The 8843-nt window shown below is 39.2% G+C and overlaps 1 long non-coding RNA gene across 1 annotated transcript; it reads right to left on the reverse strand.

Moving 5' to 3' along the window:
- Positions 1-7426: 7426 nt before the first annotated feature.
- Positions 7427-8428, reverse strand: LOC133086958 (uncharacterized). Its single transcript, XR_009700371.1, has 3 exons — positions 8348-8428; positions 7862-7955; positions 7427-7671 (listed from the first exon to the last, which is right to left on the reverse strand). It is a non-coding gene; the product is annotated as an uncharacterized LOC133086958 (long non-coding RNA).
- Positions 8429-8843: the final 415 nt, after the last annotated feature.

Here is an 8843-nt window from a genome sequence, read left to right on the forward strand (position 1 = left end):
AATAAAACTGGCTGGAGGAAAGCTTGGATCTTTTCTGAATTCTTTAAACTCTTACCAAATGTTTATTTTTTCAATTATCAAATTGTAACTTTTCTTAAAAGGGTAACTGCTCCAAACCGTTCTGTTTCAGAAGCTCCTGAAATACAGATTCTCACAGAAACATCCATAGATATACGAAACAATCAAGCATACTCCTACCCCATAATAAAAACATAATAGTAGATATCGTAAGTACTTACTATATGCCAGGAACACATTCAGTTCTCGTTAACAACCCTATATGGGTTCTCAATAGCAAAGAGGTGGAAGCAACTCAAATGTCTGTCAATGGGTGAATGGATAAACAAAATGTATATACATACCATGGAATATTATTCAGTGTTAAAAAAGGAAAGAAATTTTGACACATGCTACAGCATGGAGGACTCTAGAGGACATTATGCTAAGTGAAATAAGCCAGTCACATAAAGACAAATCCTGTATGATTCCACCTATATGAGGTACCTAGAGCAGTCAAATTCATAGAGATTGTAGAATGGTGGTTGCTAGGGCGAGGGGAAAAAATGGTGAGCTACTGTTTAATGGGTACAGAGTTTCAGTTTTACAAGATGAAAAGAGTTCTAGAGATGGATGGTGGTGATGGTGGCAACAATAATATGAATGTATTTAATACTGCTAAACTGTACACTTAAAAATGGTTAAGATAAAAAAATGGTTAAGATAGTAAATTTTATGTTGTATTTTACCACAATAAAACGGTTTTAATTAAAAAACATGAACTACTAAAAACACCACCTGAACTAATAAAAAATTCAGCAGAATTACAAGATGAAGATCAACTTACAAAAGTGAAAAAGATTCTTCTATACCTCAAAATAAAATAGAAAATAAGAAAACATTTGCAATAGCAAAAAAAACAATAATGCATTTAGGAATTAATAAAGGATGAAAAAAAACCTGTATGGAGAAAAAGTTTAAACTCTTAAGGATTAAAAAATGAGAACTAAATAAATACAAAATATTGAATACAATGTAACAAAAGGATATCAAATCTGCAAAGAATTTTTCCTGAATTCAATGTGTTGTAATAAAGATGGCGGTAGGAATTTTTTTTCTGTAAACTTGACAAACTTTTCTAATATTACAGGGAAGCATAAAAGTTTCGTAAATAGTTGTCAAAAAAAACCCTGTGTGGTAGGTACTCTAATTTGTCCCATTCTGCATTTGTATAACTAAGGCTAAGGAATTAGCAGAGTCACCATTTGGACCCAAGCCTCCAAGTCAGAGCCTTACTTTTAACAGCCAGACTACTACAGAAGTAGGTATGTTTGGCCAGAAAATCTACCAGTTTCAAAGTATAGGACATTATCTTCTCTTCAGCCTTTATCATTCTCAACAGAATGGTGCATAAGAAGATACAAAAGACTTCATTTTGTTGAATTTGAATGCAGCTCGTATCGCTCTCTAGCAATTTAATATTTGACAGTATACAAAGAAATCTCCAGAATAATATCATTTATTCAAAAATATCAAGCACCTACAAATATAAAGTGCTAGTTTAAGCACAGTGATCTCTTATAATTTAAGGAATGGTGGGAACCCTCCCCAAATCTTAACTCGTTTCTTCACGAAGAGTGAGGACAGGGAAAATAAAATCTTGGTAGTGCTTGTATTATACTCTAAGTCCCTAAGTGCCAAAAAGTTTCATGGACTGTATTTATCAGTGGGGTGAGGGTAATAGTGGTGACAGGAAAATCATGCTGCATCCTTGCTGAATAACTTTAGGGCCAAGAGTTAGAAAGTCAGAGGCTGAGGGAATTATTTTAGTTAAAAATCGTATAAGCTTTATTAAGTCGATTGGGTACAGATGTCAAAATTTAACTAATATCCCAGTGGTGGCTTAAGAACTCTTTGCTCTTGATATAAAGCCCCACATGATTAATAAGAACCATTTTTAATGAACTAAGTACCAATAGCAGGTCTGTTAATGCGCAGTTACTGTATATACGTAGTCCTCACAACAAACTTGTAAATAGTATTAGCCACATTTTACAGGTTTGGAAACAGATTCAGAGAGGGTAACTTGCCCAGAGTGTGCAGGCTTAAATAATGGCAAAGCTGAGATTCTAACCAAGTCTGCATTTCCCACTATACCTCAAAGCTTTCTGTATGAAAGACATGTTTCAAGGGGTTCACCTCTGACAGGATCTTTGCAGCTTTCCTAGCCTCTGGGAATGACTCATTGTTCTGCCACATTTCAAATCTGACCCAGCCCTCAGCATCAGAGCTCTCTAGCAATACAAAGCTAGCCTCATGTCATCCTGTGATCAGAATCAGAGATAGCCCTGCTTTAAAAGAGCAACAAGTACCTACCAAAAACAAAACAAAGTCTTACAGATGTTTACTAAAAAATGCTTTCTAGATTATGTTAGTAACTACATATAACTCTCTGAAAAACACTCCCTTTCCCTCTTTTGGGTTTTGTCTTGTGCTGAAGGTTTGTTTGATCCTTACCACCAGACCCACATAATTGCATAATCTTTTCCATTGTTAACTTAGAGGCCATCTTCCCAAACCACTAAGCTGTGCTTCTGCTAGCGCTTGAATCAAAAATACTATAGAGTTGGTTTTAGGAGCCTGAGAAGCCCCTTTTTAAAAAGGAACATGCATAAATATGTGCAGATTTTCCAGATAAAACCAGAAAAACACACATTAGCCTAAAATACACTCTGGTTTAAAACCTGGAACGTTGGTGCTGGGGAGATGAAAGGCAATTTCCTGTTGACTTTTTTTTTTTTTTTTTGATGTGGAGGGTGGAGCAGAGGAAGGAAATGGGATAAGAAAACTGAATTGTCCCAGTAATGTTCTAGGAGACTCAGCCTTAACCATTTCCAAAATGCAATAGAAAAAAAAGTTTCATTAAAATTAAATATAAGTATATACACCTTTCATGGGAGGTGTTTCATTAAAATTAAATATAAGTATACACCTTTCATGGGAGGTGTTTGGAGTTAGGTAACATGTATAGAAAAGTAATTATGAGGGCTTGGAACTCCAAAGTACTAACCAGAATCTTCAGTCATTACACAGAAGGTCACACAAATATGCTGCAGATTGCCATTTATAGCCCAGGAAATGTATTGCCCAACTCTGGGGCCCCACTCCCTGCCTTGAGCATAATGTTAAAAGATAAACTGAGGCATATTAAAAATGATAAGAGCTTATCTGAGCAAAAATCGATCTGAAGCTGGCACTGACAAACCAGAAGAAGTTAGGAGCACTCTACCATTCAGGAGTTCAGGGAGAGGCTTTTATAGAGAAAACGCAGAAGCAACGCAAGGAAATTATTGATTGGCTACAGCTTAAAGCCTAGTTGGCTATATGTGATTGGTTGTCCTTAGGTTTTAATTTCATAACCTTGAGGCATTTACAGGCTTAGGTTTTGGTTTGCTTATGTAGGCCACACAGCACTAAAGCCACCTTAGTCTAATGGCCTCCTGTTGCCTTAGCCAAGTGGCTTGTTAATTTCTTGCATTTGCTACACTACCAGAAGTGTTGATCCAGCTACAGCAAGAGGTATTTGCTATGGCACAGACTCTTCCTTGTTTAGCCAGCAAGTAATCTAAAGCAATTCTACTATCTCAAATCATCTTACCAAGAAAACCTAGGGACTTCTGTTCTGTAGGTATGGCCTTGGCAAGATTCAGCGATAGTTGCCAGAGAAGCATTGTCTGGCCGTGCATTAACAGAGAGAAAAAAGCAAGTAGTGAAAAGGCAATAGGAATAAAGGTTTCAAATAGGAAATAAAGATCTTGATCCGTGATCTAGGGAGAGCTGTCCATCTCAAGATGCTATCTGCTTCTGGGGAGGAACCTCCATAAGCCAATTTTAATTTTAGGTCTCCAGTTGTACAGTTCCAAGAGTCTGGAGGAGCCCTTTTTAACTGGGAGATATGGACCCAAGGTTTCAGGCCCTGAAGTTTGACTGCTGACTTGGTATGGTCCCTTCTAAGGAGGTTCAAGGGTAGTCTTTGTTCTTAGTGATTTCAAATCAGAAGGGCAGGAGAAAACTGGAAATCTTAGTTTGGAGAGTAGCCAGATATTTGAGAAAATTAGAACAATTCAGGATCCAGTCCGGTTTACAGGTATATAACAAAAGCTCAAAGACAGTGAATAGGACTAGAATCTGATATCCACAAGATCGTATTATAATTTTCTACTGCAACATAATTTTTTTTATAATCACCCCCATTTCTATCAAAGATAATCATAGTAGTAAGACTAATTTGTTTGCAAAATAAGTCTAGTCTCATAAAACTTGGGCTGATTATTTACAGAGGTGCAGTAGGAAGAGTAATTGACCATATAGGCTCTTTTTAAATGTTTTGCTAGGACTTTTCATAAGGAATCTTAGATTGAACTTTTAAAGGCTCTCCAGATTAAGAAGTCAAGCCAATGATTTGTCATTTCAGACTTCATCTGGAATACCTATAGATTTGGGTGAATTCCTCTCTTCTCAAGGTCCCCAAGATATCCTGAGGTTCTCGGGCCTGCCAGGAAGTGACCTTCCTTACTCACCTGGTAAGGTTTCTAGGAACCCTATAAACAAGATGCCAGGCCAGTTTTTCTTAGGAGCTTTATTGCCTCCATAAAGTCAACACTTAGTTCCTTAAAACTGTCTGGTCATATCTGATTTTATGCATATTCTCAAATATGATATTCCAGTCAAAGCCTTGGTAATATAACCGAGGCTTCCAATTGTGTCCTGTTATAAGAACATATTCTTATTGGGCTTATGTAAATCACTATATTGCCATGAAAATAAGACTACACAACAAATTTCCAAATTCTGGAGGGATCAAGTAGGGAAAAAAATGTTTCACTTTTGTTTACAAAGGTATAATTTACCAAATTGCCTTAAGTCATAAATAGCTTGAGAGAGAAAGGTTTCCTTAAATTTGGAAAACAAAACATTAAGGAATCAGCAGTGCTTCAAAGAAAAAGTTGTAAAAAACATTATAATCATCCTCATCAGTTCATTTAATCATATGTTATTAATTCTTGTTCAGGTTGAATCCAGTTTTTTCATTAGCTCTGAAAATTATTACCCAGTTCACTTTTATATTCTTAAACTTATCAGAAACCTGTATTCTAGATCTTTCCATGAATCTCTAAAGACAAAGAAGCACTTCTGTGAAAGCATCAGAGTAAAACAATAACTCTCTGCAAATGACAAGAAGACTTTTAATAAAGTCCTTCCATACCTTTCCTTACCCCCTAGACACATTCTACTTTCCTTCCTACTTTTCACACACAGTTGTTTCCTTTCACCCCTATATTTTAGTAGTTTTAAATTACATACAACAATTACAATTCATAACCCTTAGAATCCTTACTTTCTAGTGAAAACTAAGAAGTAAGCAATTGTGGACTGTTACACTAGCATTCTGTGGATTGGCACATTTATAAATACATTTCATAATTTCCAGAAGTATATTCTTCCTCACAGTAAATTTTTCAATGTGGCATAAAACACGTTTACCAATAAACCCAAATATCTTTAGTTCCTCTGTAATAAGAAGCCAAAGTAGGGGCTTCCCTGGTGGCGCAGTGGTTGAGAATCTGCCTGCCAATGCAGGGTACACGGGTTCGAGCCCTGGTCTGGGAAGATCCCACATGCCGCGGAGCAACTAGGCCCGTGAGCCACAATTACTGAGCCTGCGCGTCTGGAGCCTGTGCTCCGCAACAAGAGACGCCGCGATGATGAGAGGCCCGCGCACCGCGATGAAGAGTGGCCCCCACTTGCCACAACTAGAGAAAGCCCTTGCACAGAAACGAAGACCCAACACAGTCATAAATAAATAAATAAATAAATAAATAAATAAATAAACCCAAAAGTTTAAAAAAAAAAAAAGACTCTCTTGAGGTTGTTGATGGAGAGCAATTTAAGAAGCCAAAGTAGATAAAATACCAAAAGTAGATAAACTTGTGTTCAGTAATTAATGTTTCAGTATTTTATCTTACTTGGAAATGATCTAGTCAATGAATATCCATAATTTAACTTAGTAGAACTTTCACCTAGTTTCCAAATCGCCCCCCACATACTTTTGCTTTTGTCCTTCTAATAAGAATCACCTCCCTGAAGTCCACATTTCAAAGAAATGGCTCTAAACACTTGAGATGCAGAACGCTTACATCTCAAAGCTCAAAGGCACAGAAAAAGGATGCAAGTTCCACCAAGAAGGACTCTTATTCCCTAAATCCAGATGTTTTATAATATCTGCAAGCCTTTTGAGCTGAATAGGGGAGGTTTTGAGATTGGTAAAAAGGACAGACTTTTCATTGTTTCTACAGCTGCATTTCTGTTCTTGTCAAAACTCGATTTGTAAGACAAGTAGTTGTTCTTTATTCCTCAAAGAACTGGGTTGCCAGCTGAATGATATCAAGAGGCCCAGTGAACCCACCCATCCAACTATATTATCTTCAATTTGCTTCTTTATGTCAGGGAGATTTCCAACTAAGAAGAAAATTAAAAGATTCCTATGTTCCAGATTTGGAGCTGTGCATCTTTTGAATGTTTTAGTGAATTCTTCCACAGTGGCTTCAGAATGTTTTTCTTTCCCTCTGGGTACATAATTTCATTTCAGCTTGGTGGAGAAGCCCTTAAAAACAGTTCCTATCAGGCTCTGAATATCAGCTTCCAAAGTAACCAACTCTTTTTTTTTTTTTTTTTTTTTGCATTTTGGCCGCGCTACGCAGCAAGTGGGATGGCATGTGGGATGGTTCCCCAACCAGGGATCGAGCCCCGGCCTCTGCAGTGAAAGCACCAAATCCTAACCACTAGGCCATCAAGGAACTCCCCAGAGTGGCCAACTTCTAACCACAAAGTTCACTAAAAAAATCCTTTTAAATATTTTAGGTGGGACAAACAGTAACTATTCCTGGCAATAGTGAACAAACTTTTCTTTTACTTTTAAACCAAAGGTATCCCTATCAAATGACTCAAAAACAAAACCATGGTTTAACCATGGATGCAAGAGACATCCCCAAAGAAAGTGCAAAAGGTATTACTCCCCCAGCCCCAAGATCCAGAGCCACTCCCAAAGATAATCAAAGAAAGAAAGACTTAAGACAATTCCCCTGGTAGCTGGTGACCCACATTTCTGTCCAGCCATATTTTGGGGGTCCCCAATGTGACAGCTGAGCTGCCTGCACACATAAGAACTGCCAACCTGTGTGCCCTGATGGGCAGAAAGCCAAGCCAAGTTCTCAGGACATAAAACAAGATAAATGAGAAAGCTATAGCTGTCCCTGGGAGGAAAAAGACCAAGAACCAGTGGGGACTTAAATGAAAGTTCACAAGCCACCATTCAAAGATCTAATTCTCTTTTTTTTTCAATAAATTTTATTTATTTATTTTTGGCTGCATTGGGTCTTCGTTGCTACATGCGGGCTTTCTCTAGTTGCGGCGAGCAGGGACTACTCTTCATTGCGGTGCGCGGGCTTCTCATTGTGGTGGCTTCTCTTGTTGCGGAGCACGGGCTCTAGGCACATGGGCTCAGTAGTTGTGGCTCGAGGGCTCTAGAGCGCAGGCTCAGTAGTTGTGGCACACGGGCTTAGCTGCTCCGCGGCATGTGGGATCTTCCTGGACCAGGGATCGAACCCATGTCTCCTGAATTGGCAGGTGGATTCTTAACCACTACACCACCAGGGAAGCCCCCAAAGATCTAATTCTTATGAACATTTTTCTCCTACCAATCTGAATCTAGAATGGAAGGAACAGTGTGAAATTGTACCTTCCTTTCTGAACCAGGCACCACAGGTGGAGGTCCAGGAGAACTGACTTTGGTAAGAATTCTCACCCTTTATGGGCTTCTGCCAGCTTTCCCAGGATCCCATCAGCAGGCTCTAAAGCAAGTGGGGTGTCCCAGCAGGTGTCATCCTGGTCACGAGAAACTGTAGAGGAGGAAGAAAAATTTTCCCTCTACCCTTATTGTAAGTGTTGGCTGGGATCCCTTTTTCTCTAGGGCACCTCATAAGTGGATAAACTGTGGCTACTGTAGTACAAGATTCTTTGGTAAGGTTAGCCTACTTGTTCACCCTTAAAACAAAATTTCATTCACCTGAGACCTCACACAGGACCAGCCCAGTTTAAGTCCAACCCAGTCTGACCCCGGACCCAGGCTGACTCCAACCAGTTTCTGGACCCAGTCTGGAAAAAGAAATGCTCAACTGAAGTCTGACAGTTCATACTGCAAAAGCTGTGGAGCTAGGGTGGGAGAGGGACTTACCCACACCTCCAGAGGCAGCTAGAAACCAGCGAGCCAATGGGCTCAGCAGATACCTACCTCTGGCTGCTCGGGGTCTCCTTCCTTTGTTCCCTCTTCTGACACCAGAACTGTTAAAAGACAAACTGAGGCATATTAAAAATTTTAAGAGTTTATTTGAACAAAAATGGATTCAAACCGGGCGGTGTCAAACTGGAAGGTGTTAGGAGCGCTCCACCAACGGGAGCTCAGGGAGAGGCTTTTATAGAGAGAAGGCAGAAGCGAAGCAAGGAAGTCATTAATGGGCCACAGCTTAATTCCTGACTGGCTGTTTGTGATTGGTCATCCTTAGGTTTCCATTTCATAACCCTGTTTCGATTTTGGTTTGCTGACATAGGCCAACTTGGCATTAGAGCCACCTTAGTGTGACGGCCTCCAGGTTTAATCAACAACAGTTACCCAAAGGATTTTCTACTTGGTTTACTCCGATGCTTGCTTTTGGGTGGAGGGAGGGCCCAGGATGATGTCAAATTACAGTCTTTCCTCCTCCCCTCAGGAAGTAAAGTCCACTGGCAGG

The sequence above is a fragment of the Eubalaena glacialis genome, chromosome 3 (genome assembly GCF_028564815.1).
Source record: "Eubalaena glacialis isolate mEubGla1 chromosome 3, mEubGla1.1.hap2.+ XY, whole genome shotgun sequence".
Classification (NCBI taxonomy): domain Eukaryota; kingdom Metazoa; phylum Chordata; class Mammalia; order Artiodactyla; family Balaenidae; genus Eubalaena; species Eubalaena glacialis.